We start from the raw sequence: 15542 nt of genomic DNA, 5'->3' as shown, positions 1-15542 counted from the left end.
ATTCTGGATAACGGGTCCCATACCGGTATTAAATTCTTAAATAAATAGCATATTTTAAGCAGCAAATCTACGTCATTCCAGTTTTGTTGCCAGCCCTTCTGTCAGGAAGTGTTTTATCTATTTAACAAGATTCATAACTATATACACCCTTTTTGTAATAGAAAGATATTAAAACCTAGGGAGCAGCTCTTTGTTACCAGGCAATGAAGACCAGGAGCGTGTGCAATTAAACAGATCAAAGACTAAAACTGAAAGTAAAGTCCCATTCCAACTTCCTGGTTCTTACAAGGTGACTAACAAAAATTAAAGTCCACTGAGAAGCCTCTGTATAATAAGCTGCTCTTTATCCCATAGTCTAACAAAGGCCAAAGCTGGAGGAAGGGAAGAATTTGTTAATACAATGGACTGGTAATTAGTTTCAACGACCTTGTAAGAATTAAGACTGGAATGATTTTTCATGTATATTTCTTTAAATCGATTATAAGCTGCCATCCCTATTACAGAGAGAAAAGAGTTGGCATTGACTTGGTTCATGACGAGGCAGAACAGGAACTCATCAAAGCAGTAGACGTGATCCAGGGAGTAATGACTTTATTAGAGTACAATAGAACAAATTGCAGAGCAAATCAGGTGAGTTCTTTTTAATCCGAAGCTATTCAACTGGGGGGGTTAAAGTTTTTGAATATACTTTATATTTTGCTTTTCACTGGCTTGAAATTTTAAATGCTTTGTGTATGACAGTGCCATTGACTCTGCTAGAGGGAAAGGTGATTAACTGTGAGGCAACATTGAGATTGTTATTATTTATTCACTTGTAAAAGTCTGTAGTAACTCATTGTATATTGCATATTTTTACAAAGGTCAATGTGACTTAGTAGAATTTAACATTTTTTTAACCTTTATAGAATGAGCCTTTCAGCTAAATATTCACTGGAGAAAGACCTGAAAGACAAATTCCAAGCGCTTAAAATTGATAACCACTGTGCAGGTTTAACAAACAACAGTCCTGACATTGGCTACAGTGCTAATACTGTGAGAATCGAAGCAAAGTAAGCAAGTTACTTGTTCTAGTCTGCTGCAAATTTCCTCCTTTAATCCCCTCTTTCTACAGTTGAGGCACTGCCCTATTTTATTATCTTACTGTCTGCTAAATGGCATTTTCACACACTATAATGCTGCCTCTCATTGAATACCTTTAGTCCAATCTTTATTATTGGTTCCCACCCCCCACTACAAAATCTAACAGCTCAAGAGCTTGCCTTGGATATGAGTGACCCAATCAGAAATATAAGGGTTTATTTACAACTGCAAGTGCAATTTCAAGTGCAAGTCACAATGTTTTTTACCCATAATACTATAATTTTAGCAAAGGGGGTGATGCACCTGACACAGTTAAGTCAGATTTAAATCCAAATGCAAGCGCATGTGCACAAATCTTTACTCATCAGCTGCAGTATTCATTGGGTACATTGTGTCAGACGTGTAAAAGTGATACAATCCGTACTTTTCGGCACATTTGTGTCATATTTGTTGGACAGTGTTCAATATGTAACCGAGTGGCACCGAGCATAACTATACAAAACTCCATGGAGCACATTTTGGTGCAAGTATCTTCAATAAATGGGCAAGTTATATTTGCCCAACACAACTGCCTAAATGATCCCTATGATTTCCCAAGCACTAAGCTGGTATGAATACATACCAGATACCCAGAAGGCTGAACCACCGTAAAGCCAAGAGCAGAGCTATAGCTTTAGCTGCAGAGGTCAGCTGTACAGGCAATATTATTCAGCAACCCAGTAAGAGTCTATTATAAAAAGCATTGTTGAGGGGCTTTAGTTTCCATTAAATGCTATAAATAATTTTCAGTGTCAATATATATGGTTCATTTAGCTTTGGCAGTTAACAGATTTTATTGCATATTATTTGCAGTTCTGTGACACCCATTGAATGGGAGGATTTTACCAATACTAATATTGTAAAAGCTGAGAAACGGAGAAACAATGCAGTAACGCTGCGATCTTTGATTGATGGCATCTTGTCTGAGACAGCCAGTGATATATGCAAGCAGTGCGAAAAATTGCATACAGGAGACAAAAGATGCTAAAAATAAGTTGGAAGAGCATCTGGCTAAGGTACCATTGCAATATTTTTGTGTACTGGATTCATCCTTGGTTGGGGCTGGTTTTGCTATCCAAATGCAATGTGGCACTCAGAGGCATAACAATAGAAGAAGTACACGCAGAGGTCGCAGGTGGGGCTCAGACAGCAGGGTTATATTTAAATCCTCACTCTACTTTGGCTCTGAGGTAGGAGAGTGTGTGGAAAGCAGGAATTTTTATGGAAGTGGGTGGGACACATCAGGGCAATGGGTGGGCGTGTCAGGGCACAGGGCCCCTTTCAAGATTTTTTTGAGGGGGGGGGGCGAGCGCAGAGTAGTTATGTGACTGGTGGCACTTCTGCAAAGTGTAAATAAACAGTATATGTTCTTTATGCATGCAGAGGTGTTCAGATCAACAAGTAAAGTAATACACTGGAAGACAAAGTATTTGCAATGCTTTGAATTTCTTAGCAAAATAAGACCTTAATCATTGCACTGTCAACAAGACGTGGTCCGTGCTTATGAAAATCATTTATGTTATATGTGTTCCTGAAACACTGAATCTCCATTAAAAATTAAATACTTTGAGGTAATAAGTGAGATCAGCTCACAGGAGAAAAACATAGAAATCTTAAAGAAAGCCCTAGCAGACAAAGAAGGACCAATGAAAATGGAACAAACACGCCTGGATACAAGAACCTTACGCCCCAATGTGGAACTTTGCTGAAACCCTGTTCAGTACAGGCTCATCAATGAAGTTCAAGAGATAACTACAAATGTAGAATGGTAAGAGAATAAACTATCTGTTTGCTTTATATTGCTGTGTTGGGTGGCCAATATCCACTGTACCTATGCTATATGTCATTATGCAATGTATAATGTATATTAAAATGTAATCCTGCACCACTACAAAGAAACAGACCATTAAGAGTAATTGTCAAGAAATAAACAAAATAGTATTCCGCATAACAAATGACTAAGCCAAGATATTACAGTTTGTTATTAAGAGAACTAAAAGACACAGCTGTTCCATTGGTGGCAATTTCATAGGGACTGGTAAATAGGGGAAATAGGGTTCCTTTCAAATTAACTTTTAGTATGCAGAGAATGCTATTGTGAGCCAATTTTCAATTGGTCTTCATTTGTTATTATTTATGATTATTGAATTATTATGCTTTTCAACAGCTATCTGGTTGTTTGGGTTCAATATAACCTAGCAACCAGGTAGTGATTTGCAAGAAAAAAGGAATATGAATAGAGGAGGGCCTCCATTTTAGGAGCATTGGCACTCATTCTTAAAAAACAATAATGTGTTTAAGTTTCACTTGAAACTGGGTGAAATAGAAAACAATGATGGGATTAACTGTGTAGGAAAATGCAGACTGACAATGAATATTCAATTTTTTAGTCAACTTTTATTGATTTTTTTTTATAAACAAGGGGTGTGATAGGAGGGAAGGAAGAAAAGGGAGGAGGGGGGAGTAGGGGATGGAGAGCCATGGGTTCCAAATTTTCTCAAACTTTTGTGGGCATCCTCTGGCTAAGTAAGTTAACCTGTAGAGTTCCAGTTGAGAGTTTATCAGCTTTATCCATTTATTTAAAGTAGGAGGTAGGGGACCCATCCAATGTAGAGCCACAGTTTTTTTGCATACAACAAAAAGGCCCTCATAAGTGATCTGGAGGTTGTCTTGGGTAATTGGGAGTCCACCAGGCCCAAGAGGCATGTGATTGGGTTTAGATCTTGAGGTAAGGAGAGTTTGTCTGCTACGAAGCACATGACTTGTTGCCAAAATCTCTCTGGATGTCTGGGCAGTTCCAAAGTAAGTGAATAAAATCAGCATCAGGTTCATTGCAGCGAAGGCATCTGGAGTGTTCCAAGCGACCCATCTGGTGTAATTTTTTAGGTGTTAAGTAGGTTTTATGTATAATTTTGAATTGAATTAATTTGTCTCTTGCACTTATTAATGGGGAATAGAGATTATCTACCACCTCTTCCCAGTCATCCGGGTCCAGACGGAGACCATTTGTTTCCCACTTGAGTTTGACTCTGGGTCTGGGGTCATGTTTGTGAGCTGTGATTGCTGCATATGCTTTGGAGAGAGTTTTCAGTTTATCCGGGGCAGCGATTACGTTTTCTACTGCCGTGTATTGTATGGGATGAATATCGCTTTGAAATTGTATGTGGAAGAGATGTTGCATTTGCATGTAACTGAACACTGAGTGGTCCTTCAGGGCAGGTAGTTGCTGGAGTTGCTCGGGTTTTTAGGGACCCTGCGTGTAGTAAGTGATGGAGTTGTTTGACCCCTGATCATGCCCATGTAGCGCCATTTTCAAATGTTGTAAAGTTGTTTAGGAGGGTGTTGTGCCACAAAGGTATGTCAGGTGAAATTGAGTTTTTTGTGTTGGAGATTTTATACATCATGTCCCAGGCTTTTTTGGTAGAATTTAAAAGGGGAATTAGGGGGGGAAGACATTTACTAGGCCTGTATAAAGCAAGATGTAGGGATTCAGTGGAGCCAAAATACAGTGCTTCTAAGGAAGGATCTAGGGGTTTTTGTAGATAACAAGTTGTCTAATTCCAGGCAGTGTCATTCTGTGGCTACTAAAGCAAATAAAGTGCTGTCTTGTATAAAAAAGGGTATTGACTTAAGGGATAAAAACATAATTTTGCTTCTTTATAGGTCCCTGGTTAGGCCTCACCTTGAGTATGCAGTGCAGTTTTGGGCTCCAGTCCTTAAGAAGGATATTAATGAGCTGGAGAGAGTGCAGAGACGTGCAACTAAACTGGTAAAAGGGATGGAAGATTTAAGCTATGAGGTTAGACTGTCAAGGTTGGGGTTGTTTTCTCTGGAAAAGAGGCACTTGCGAGGGGACATGATTACTCTGTACAAGTACATTAGAGGGGATTATAGGCAGATAGGGGGTGTTCTTTTTTCCCATAAAAACGATCAACTCACCAGAGGCCACCCCTTTAGATTAGTGGAACAGAGCTTCCATTTGAAGCAGCGTAGGTGGTTTTTCATGGTGAGGGCAGTGAGGTTGGGGAATGCCCTTCCTAGTGATGTTGTGTTGGCAGATTCTATTAATGCCTTTAAAGGACAATGAAAGGTTAATATAAATTAAAAGTAAGTCTAAAGACATTCTTTTTAAGTACTTACTGCATATATAAATTCCCAGATCCCTGCTTGCTTCTCTGAGATATGGTGCTGGCAGCCTATAGCAGTGTGAAGCCTACAGTGACATCACTGAAATCTCTCTTCCCTTCCTGTAGGCTGCCAGCGGCAGCCTTCCTATTCTCTAAACATGTGTGTAACTTGATCCTGTCTCCTGTTCTGAGCTACACATGCCCACCAGCCAATCAGAAGCGGATCTGGCAGAGAGGAGGGGGGGAGGGAATGAAACACATGTGCAGTATGAAGCAAGGAGGGGAAAGGAAGGGAGAATACCTTTTTAGAGATGGCTGCCTGTTCTAGAAAGTGTGAAGTAAGTGTGACTGAGTAAATATTTGATTAGGTGAGCCAAAAGTGTGGCGTTTTTACTAAACAATAGGAGGACTAATGGGCAGTATGCTTTTTAAATTTTGACTTGCATTCTGCTTTAAGAGTGGCCTGGATGAGTTCTTGAACAAGCATAGTATCCAAGGCTATTGTGATACTAATATCTACAGTTAGTATTAGTAGTTGTACATATAGTTTATGTATGTGAGTGTATATATATTGGTAAGTATAGGTTGTGTGTGCTGGGTTTACTTGGAAGGGTTGAACTTGATGGACTCTGGTCTTTTTTCAACCCTATGTAACTATGACTATGTAACTATAATAGAGAAGCTTGGTTTTCAGTGCTAAATGTTTTCCAGTTCGAGGCATGCGTTGCCTGTGCTGAGAGATAATAGAGTTCAAAATTGGGTATTGCTAATCCTAATTGTGAGATTGGTGCGTGGAGCGTAGTCCTAGCTACTGTTGGAGCTTTTTGAGCCCAGACAAAGTCAGCTTGTATACGGTCTATTGTTTGTAGTGTGGAAAGTAGCAAGGCGAATTCGCGAAAGTAATTTGGGGAGGTATATCATCTTGCATATATTATCTCTGCCAATTTGTGGAAGGGATAGTGTGGACCAGCATGATAGTGTATTCTTCATTTGTTGTATAAGAGGTTGGAGGTTTAAGGAAATTAAGTTTGTAGGGTCTTTGTTTATGTTGATTCCTTCTGTCTAATTAATATGGCCATTGGTTCTATGGCTAAGGAGAATAGCAAGGGGGATAGGGGACATCCCTGTCTAGACCCTCTGGTCAGACTGAAGAGGGAGGATAATACTTCATTCACTTTTATTCTTGCGACTATTCAACATTTCTAGTATTTGAAGCCTTCCACAGGACTCAAGGGTACTCGACAGATCAAACCTGACAATTTTTTTTGCGAGAAAAAAGTAACATAAATCTCGAATTATACAAGTTATTTGCAAAAAATACAAGTTTTTCGGGGAACATTTCCAAAAAATCAAGTTTTTTGAGAAACAATTTTGCATAAATTGAGCACTGCCAAAAACTAATTCATAAATTTGAAAATATCTAGAAGTAAAAGGAGGCTATGGAAGTTATTTCATAACAGTCAAGTACTAAAGCTCATGAGAGCTTTAGTGCTTGTCTGTTAGAGGAGATAATCTGTGACACTGGGCGATCATTTGTAGTGCTGATATGAAAAGGTAACTTTCTTAGCCTGAGACTGAGATAGGTGGAGCAACTTCCAGATGTGACCTTAATCTGGTGTCTGAATGAGAGGCTGCTGGGGTGGGATAGCCCACTAGCAGAGGGAAAGATATGAGCTACTGTAGGATTTAATCTATTGGGCTGGTGCAGGTGTTCAATCATTAATTTCGATGAGTGAAATTTTTCACCACCCTGCAAAAGTTGGATGGTAAAAAAAAAGTTGCACAAAAAAATGCAATTTCAATGCATTTTACAGATTTGCTTATCACTGTGATAGCTAAGATAGGTGCTGCTGGGTGTTATTATTATTATTAAAGGGGTTCACCTCTAAGTCAATGTTTAGTATGATGTAATTTGCAGTTGGTCTTCATTTTTTATTATTTGTGGTTTTTTTAATTATTTTACTTTTTGTTCAGCAACTTTCCAGCTTGGAATTACAGCAGCTACCTTGTTGCGAGGGTTTAAGTTATCTTAGTAACTAGGGAGTGGCTTGAATGAAAGACTGGTATATGGATAATAGTGTACCTGTATAGAAAAATAAGTCATAAAAAGTATCAGTAACAATAAAATTGTAGCCTCACGGAGCAATAGGTTTTTGACTGGTGCAGTCAGTGACCCCCCATTTGAAGGTTGGAAAGAGTCCAAAGTAGAAGGCAAATAAAACAATATAGTTAAGACCAACTGAAAAGTTGCTTAGGATTGGATATTCTATTGCATGCTAAAAGTTGACTTTAGGTGAACCATCCCTTTAACTCTTTTACTGCCAAGCACGTATGGCATACGTGCTGGCAGTAAAAGGGCTTAAACGCCAACGACGTGTCTCATACGTCGTTGGCGTTTAAGCGCTGCTCTCTGCAGCGGCGGCATGTGCCGCCGCTGCAGAGGGCTTCTAACAATGACAGCCCCCCTGGGCAATGTGCCAGGGGGGCTGTCATCATGGTCCTGCGAGCCGATCGCTCGCAGGACCCTCCAGGAAGCAGCAGACGCGATCGCATCGCGTCTGCTGCTTCCTGCTTCCTCCCTCTCCCCCAGCGCCGGCCCAACTGAGGAAGGAGTTTTTTTTTCTTGCATTTCCACACTTTTACACACTTATACACACATTTACATACATTTATACACACTTACATACATTTACACACACTTACAGCACACATTTTAGCATTTTTTTTATTTTTTTTTTTTTCATTTTTCACACTTTTATACACTTATTTACACTCATATACACACTTACACACTATCACACAACATTTACACATGTACACACATGTATACACAAACACTTTGGTTTTTTTTTTGTTTTGCTTTTTTTTTTTTTTTTTTTCATTTTACCACTTTGTTTTTATTTTCTTTTACCTAAAAACTGTTTATTTTGACAGCGTAACTATTGGATCAGATATTCTGGCCACTAATTACACTGTCATGTAACTTATTTTGTTGTTTCACTGATTTGCACAATTTTTGTGGTTTTATCACATTTTATCCCTATATAAGTGTTCCTGATCTGTTTTTAGCGTAGCTTTGCCAGGTGTAACTTTGGTGTACAAAAATAACTTTACCTATTTTGAATTCATCAGAATGTGTACTTTCCAAAAATATATGGTTTTCTGGGGGTCACTGTATAGTTAGGGGGGGTTACTGCACATAATACACTGACAGGGGGCTCTGTGTGCAAAAGCTGAGCTGGCAGGCGAGAAATCCTTATGCGCTATTTTCATTTTGGGTTCAGTACATACCGCAGACTTTGGTATATCTATGCATATTGGGCATCAAACTGTTCAGTAGGCCTCTGGTGTTCCTATTTGGGGTGACTTGCCTTTGTACGCAAGAAATTGTGTGAGATAAATGCGGCAAATTGCAACATTTTTAGGCGATTTTCTGAAATGTCATAAAAGCCGATAACTTTAGGAAAGCTTTGCGGCTTGGTACTTTGGTGTAGAAAGGACTCTTTACCCTTGTTGGATTTGTCAGAATGTGTACTTTCCAAAAATATATGGTTTTGTGGGGGTCACTGTATAGTTAGGGGAAGATTTGGCACATAATACACTGACAGGGGGCTCTGTGTGCAAAAGCTGAGCTGGCAGGCGAGAAATCCTTATGCGCTATTTTCATTTAGGGTTCAGTACATACTGCAGACTTTGGTATATCTATGCATATTGGGCATCAAACTGTTCAGTAGGCCTCTGGTGTTCCTATTTGGGGTGACTTGCCTTTGTACGCAAGAAATTGTGTGAGATAAATGCGACAAATTGCAACATTTTTAGGCGATTTTCTGAAATGTCATAAAAACCAATAACTTTAGGAAAGCTCTGCAGATTGGTACTTTGGTGTAGAAAGGACTCTTTACCCTTGTTGGATTTGTCAGAATGTGTACTTTCCAAAAATATATGGTTTTGTGGGGGATCTGTATAGTTAGGGGAAGTTTTGGCACATAATACACTGACAGGGGGCTCTGTGTGCAAAAGCTGAGCTGGCAGGCGAGAAATCCTTATGCGCTATTTTCATTTAGGGTTCAGTACATACCGCAGACTTTGGTATATCTATGCATATTGGGCATCAAACTGTTCAGTAGGCCTCTGGTGTTCCTATTTGGGGTGACTTGCCTTTGTACGCAAGAAATTGTGTGAGATAAGTGCGACAAATTGCAACATTTTTAGGCGATTTTCTGAAATGTCATAAAAACCAATAACTTTAGGAAAGCTCTGCAGATTGGTACTTTGGTGTAGAAAGGACTCTTTACCCTTGTTGGATTTGTCAGAATGTGTACTTTCCAAAAATATATGGTTTTGTGGGGGTCACTGTATGGTTAGGGGAAGTTTTGGCACATAATACACTGACAGGGGGCTCTGTGTGCAAAAGCTGAGCTGGCAGGCGAGAAATCCTTATGCGCTATTTTCATTTTGGGTTCAGTACATACCGCAGACTTTGGTATATCTATGCATATTGGGCATCAAACTGTTCAGTAGACCTCTGGTGTTCCTTTTTGGGGTGATTTGTCTTTATCTGATCTTTATCAAGAAATTGTGAGAGATAAATGCGGCAAATTGCAACATTTTTATGCGATTTTCGAAATGTCATATAAATCTGCAAACTTAGGAAAGCTTTACAGCTTGGTACTTTGTAGCAATAAGAAATATTTACCCATTATAGATTCGGGGGGATGTGTATTTTCCAAAAATATATGGCTTTCTGGGGTGAATGTACTTTTTTTGTAGCATTATCCCACATAAAGGATGTAAATGTGTTGATTTTGCAGGAGCTGAAATGATAGATCATATGGGGGTATGTTCCCATTGGGGCCCCTACATGCCACATACTTAGGTAAACCTATACATATTGGGCATCAAACTGTTCAGTGGACCCCTGGCGTTCAAATTTAGGGTGTTTTATCTTGGTACCTAACACTATGTGGGAGATAAGATGCTGCAAAGTGGAAGCTTTGAGGGGATTTTTGGAAATGTCATCAAAATTGCTAACTTTAGAAAAGCTGTGCGGCTTGGTACTTTGGAGTAGAAAGACATGGGTACCCATTTTAGATTCGGGGGAATGTGTACTTTCCAAAAATATATGACTTTCTGGGGTGAGCGTACTTTTTTGTAGCTTTATCCCACATATAATGATGTAAATGTGTTGATTTTGCATGAGCTGAAATGACAGAAATGACAGTATATATGGGGGTATGTTCACATTGGGGCCCCTACATGCCACATACTTAGGTAAACCTATACATATTGGGCATCAAACTGTTCAGTGGACCCCTGGCGTTCAAATTCAGGGTGTTTTATCTTGGTACCTAATGCTATGTGGGAGATAAGATGCTTCAAAATGGAAGCTTTGAGGGGATTTTTGGAAATGTCATCAAAATTGCTAACTTTAGAAAAGCTGTGCGGCTTGGTACTTTGGAGTAGAAAGACATGGGTACCCATTTTAGATTCGGGGGAATGTGTACTTTCCAAAAATATATGACTTTCTGGGGTGAGCGTACTTTTTTGTAGCTTTATCCCACATATAATGATGTAAATGTGTTGATTTTGCAGAAGCTGAAATGACAGAAATGACAGTATATATGGGGGTATGTTCACATTGGGGCCCCTACATGCCACATACTTAGGTAAACCTATACATATTGGGCATCAAACTGTTCAGTGGACCCCTGGCGTTCAAATTCAGGGTGTTTTATCTTGGTACCTAATGCTATGTGGGAGATAAGATGCTTCAAAATGGAAGCTTTGAGGGGATTTTTGGAAATGTCATCAAAATTGCTAACTTTAGAAAAGCTGTGCGGCTTGGTACTTTGGAGTAGAAAGACATGGGTACCCATTTTAGATTCGGGGGAATGTGTACTTTCCAAAAATATATGGCTTTCTGGGGTGAGCATTCTTTTTTGTAGCTTTATCTCACATATAATGATGTAAATGTGTTGATTTTGCAGGAGCTGAAATGACAGAAATGACAGTATATATGGGGGTATGTTCACATTGGGGCCCCTACATGCCACATACTTAGGTAAACCTATACATATTGGGCATCAAACTGTTCAGTGGACCCCTGGCGTTCAAATTCAGGGTGTTTTATCTTGGTACCTAATGCTATGTGGGAGATAAGATGCTTCAAAGTGGAAGCTTTGAGGGGATTTTTGGAAATGTCATCAAAATTGCTAACTTTAGAAAAGCTGTGCGGCTTGGTACTTTGGAGTAGAAAGACATGGGTACCCATTTTAGATTCGGGGGAATGTGTACTTTCCAAAAATATATGACTTTCTGGGGTGAGCATACTTTTTACTAGCTTTATCCCACATATAATGATGTAAATGTGTTGATTTTGCAGAAGCTGAAATGACAGTTCATATGGGGTATGTTCACATTGGGGCCCCTACATGCCACATACTTAGGTAAACCTATACATATTGGGCATCAAACTGTTCAGTGGACCCCTGGCGTTCAAATTCAGGGTGTTTTATCTTGGTACCTAATGCTATGTGGGAGATAAGATGCTTCAAAGTTGAAGCTTTGAGGGGATTTTTGGAAATGTCATCAAAATTGCTAACTTTAGAAAAGCTGTGCGGCTTGGTACTTTGGAGTAGAAAGACATGGGTACCCATTTTAGATTCGGGGGAATGTGTACTTTCCAAAAATATATGACTTTCTGGGGTGAGCGTACTTTTTACTTTTACTAGCTTCATCTCACATATAATGATGTAAATGTGTTGATTTTGCAGAAGCTGAAATGACAGAAATGACAGTTCATATGGGGTATGTTCACATTGGGGCCCCTACATGCCACATACTTAGGTAAACCTATACATATTGGGCATCAAACTGTTCAGTGGACCCCTGGCATTCAAATTCAGGGTGTTTTATCTTGGTACCTAATGCTATGTGGGAGATAAGATGCTTCAAAGTGGAAGCTTTGAGGGGATTTTTGGAAATGTCATCAAAATTGCTAACTTTAGAAAAGCTGTGCGGCTTGGTACTTTGGAGTAGAAAGACATGGGTACCCATTTTAGATTCGGGGGAATGTGTACTTTCCAAAAATATATGACTTTCTGGGGTGAGCATACTTTTTACTAGCTTTATCCCACATATAATGATGTAAATGTGTTGATTTTGCAGAAGCTGAAATGACAGAAATGACAGTTCATATGGGGTATGTTCACATTGGGGCCCCTACATGCCACATACTTAGGTAAACCTATATATATTGGGCATCAAACTGTTCAGTGGACCCCTGGCGTTCAAATTCAGGGTGTTTTATCTTGGTACCTAATGCTATGTGGGAGATAAGATGCTTCAAAGTGGAAGCTTTGAGGGGATTTTTGGAAATGTCATCAAAATTGCTAACTTTAGAAAAGCTGTGCGGCTTGGTACTTTGGAGTAGAAAGACATGGGTACCCATTTTAGATTCGGGGGAATGTGTACTTTCCAAAAATATATGACTTTCTGGGGTGAGCATACTTTTTACTAGCTTTATCCCACATATAATGATGTAAATGTGTTGATTTTGCAGAAGCTGAAATGACAGAAATGACAGTTCATTTGGGGTATGTTCACATTGGGGCCCCTACATGCCACATACTTAGGTAAACCTATACATATTGGGCATCAAACTGTTCAGTGGACCCCAGGCATTCATATTTAGGGTGTTTTATTTGGTTACTTTATGACCTGTAGGAGATAAGATACTATAGACTGGAAGCTTTGAAGCGATTTTTAAAAAAAATCACAAATTTTGATAAAAACCAATAACTTTAGGAAAGCATTGCGACTTGATAGTTTGGAGTAGACAGACAGTTGTGCCTATTCTGTATTCCCCAGAATCTGTTCTTTCCAAAAATGTACAATTTTCTGGGATAAACCTTCTGTTAGTGGAATTTTGGCCTTGAAATCCAAAGTATGCAGTTTTTTTGGAGCAGTGCTTTGGGAATTTGGTAGTGTACTGCTGGGAGTTTTTGACCTATACAAGTGAGAAATCTCCATAAAACTATATATATTTGGTATTGGCACGTTCAGGAGACATGGGACTTTCCAAATCAGTTGTATATTCGTGCATAAAATAATTTTTGTTTCTAGTATGTGTGATTATATTATGGAAAATTTGATTTTTTTTGCATTTTTAGACATTTAGAAGCCTATATCTTGTTACAGAATTGGAATTACACAAAAATTCTACCATATTTTGAAAGCTTAGGTTGTTCTGAAAAAAACGATATATTGTTTTCCTTGGTAAACTAAAAGTCCCCCCGAGGAAAGGCCCCTAAAGTGAAACAGTGCAAAATGTTCAAAAACTGTCTGGCAATACAAGTTCCGCTTTGACCAAAATGGCTGGCAGTAAAAGGGTTAAACATTATTTCTTGTTTGGCAGATAACTTCTTGTGCAAATTAATCCCCTGTTCTGTGGGACTACTTTCTATACATAAACAGTCTGGTAGCCAGGCAATAGAGATTGCACCAGTTGCACAGAAATTCAATAAAAAGGGGGCAAGACTTAAAGGAGAAGGAAAGGATCACTCCGGGCGCCCGGAGTGATCGCATCGCGTCTGCTGCTTCCTGCTTCCCCCCAAATGCCGCCGCCCACTGCAGACTGGAGGAGGAGGCGATCGGGTGTTTCAGGACAGGTAAGGTTTTGTTTTTTTTTTTTTGCACTTACACACACACTTACATACATTTTTTTGTTTTGTTTTTTTTTCATTTATAGATTGTATATTATATAGATTGTAAGCTCTACGGGGCAGGGACCTCCATCCTCTTGTGTCCTCGACTCTTAACATTGCAGCTGTATTTATCTTGTATTTATTGTTATACTTTGTATTTATCTATTATTATCTTATTAACCCCCTGTTTGTATTAATGTATTCTACTGTACAGCGCTGCGTACATAAGTAGCGCTTTATGAATAAAGATATACATACATACATACATACATTTTTCACACTTTTATACACTTATTTACACTCATATACACACTTATACACTGTCACACAACTTTTACACATGTACACACATGTATACACAAACACTTTGTTGTTTTTTTTTAATTTACTACTTTGTTTTTAGTTTCTTTTACCTAACAACTGTTTATTTTGACAGCGTGACTATTGGATCAGATATTCTGACCACTAATTACACTGTCATGTGACTTATTTTGTTGTTTCACTGATTTGCACAATTTTTGTGGTTTTATCGCATTTTATCCCTGTATAAGTGTTCCTGGTCTGTTTTTAGCGTAGCTTTGCCAGGTGTAACTTTGGTGTACAAAAATAACTTTACCTATTTTGAATTAATCAGAATGTGTACTTTCCAAAAATATATGGTTTTCTGGGGGTCTGTGTATAGTTAGGGGGGGGTTACTGCACATAATACGCTGTCAGGGGGCTCTGTGTGCAAAAGCTGAGTTGGCAGGCGAGAAATCCATATGCGCTATTTTCATTTTGGGGTCAGTACATACTGCAGACTTTGGTATATCTATGCATATTGGGCATCAAACTGTTCAGTAGACCTTAGGTGTTCCTATTTGGGGTGATTTGCCTTTATCTGATCTTTATCAAGAAATTGTGAGAGATAAATGTGGCAAATTGCAACATTTTTATGCGATTTCCAAAATGCCATATAAATCTGCAAACCTAGGAAAGCTTTACAGCTTGGTACTTTGGAGCAAAAAGAAATGTTTACCCATTATAGATTCGGGGGAATGTGTACTTTCCAAAAATATATATATGGCTTTCTGGGGTGAGTGTACTTTTTTTGTAGCATTATCCCACATAAAGGATGTAAATGTGTTGATTTTGCAGGATCTGAAATGATAGATCATATGGGGGTATGTTCCCATTGGGGCCCCTACATGCCACATACTTAGGTAAACCTATACATATTGGGCATCAAACTGTTCAGTGGACCCCTGGTGTTTTTTTTGGAAATGTCATCAAAATTGCTAACTTTATAAAAGCTGTGTGGCTTGGTACTTTGGAGTAGAAAGACATGGGTACGCATTTTAGATTTGGGGGAATGTGTACTTTCCAAAAATATATGACTTTCTGGGGTGAGCGTACTTTTTACTAGCTTTATCCCACATAAATGATGTAAATGTGTTGATTTTGCTGGAGCTGAAATAACAGAAATGATAGATCATATGGGGGTATGTTCACATTGGGGCCCCTACATGCCACATACTTAGGTAAACCTATACATATTGGGCATAAAAACTGTTCAGTGGACCCCTGGTGTTCAAATTCAGGGTGTTTTATC

At 38.9% G+C, this 15542-nt stretch overlaps 1 pseudogene; it reads left to right on the top strand.

Annotated features, from left to right (window-relative positions):
* Positions 1–400: 400 nt before the first annotated feature.
* Positions 401–2529, top strand: LOC100495543 (annotated as a pseudogene).
* The last annotated feature ends 13013 nt before the right edge of the window (positions 2530–15542 follow it).

This window comes from Xenopus tropicalis, chromosome 6 (assembly GCF_000004195.4).
Source record: "Xenopus tropicalis strain Nigerian chromosome 6, UCB_Xtro_10.0, whole genome shotgun sequence".
NCBI classification, from domain to species: domain Eukaryota; kingdom Metazoa; phylum Chordata; class Amphibia; order Anura; family Pipidae; genus Xenopus; species Xenopus tropicalis.
The sequence above is the reverse complement of the archived record's forward strand: the minus strand, read 5'-3'. Positions and strand labels throughout refer to the sequence as shown.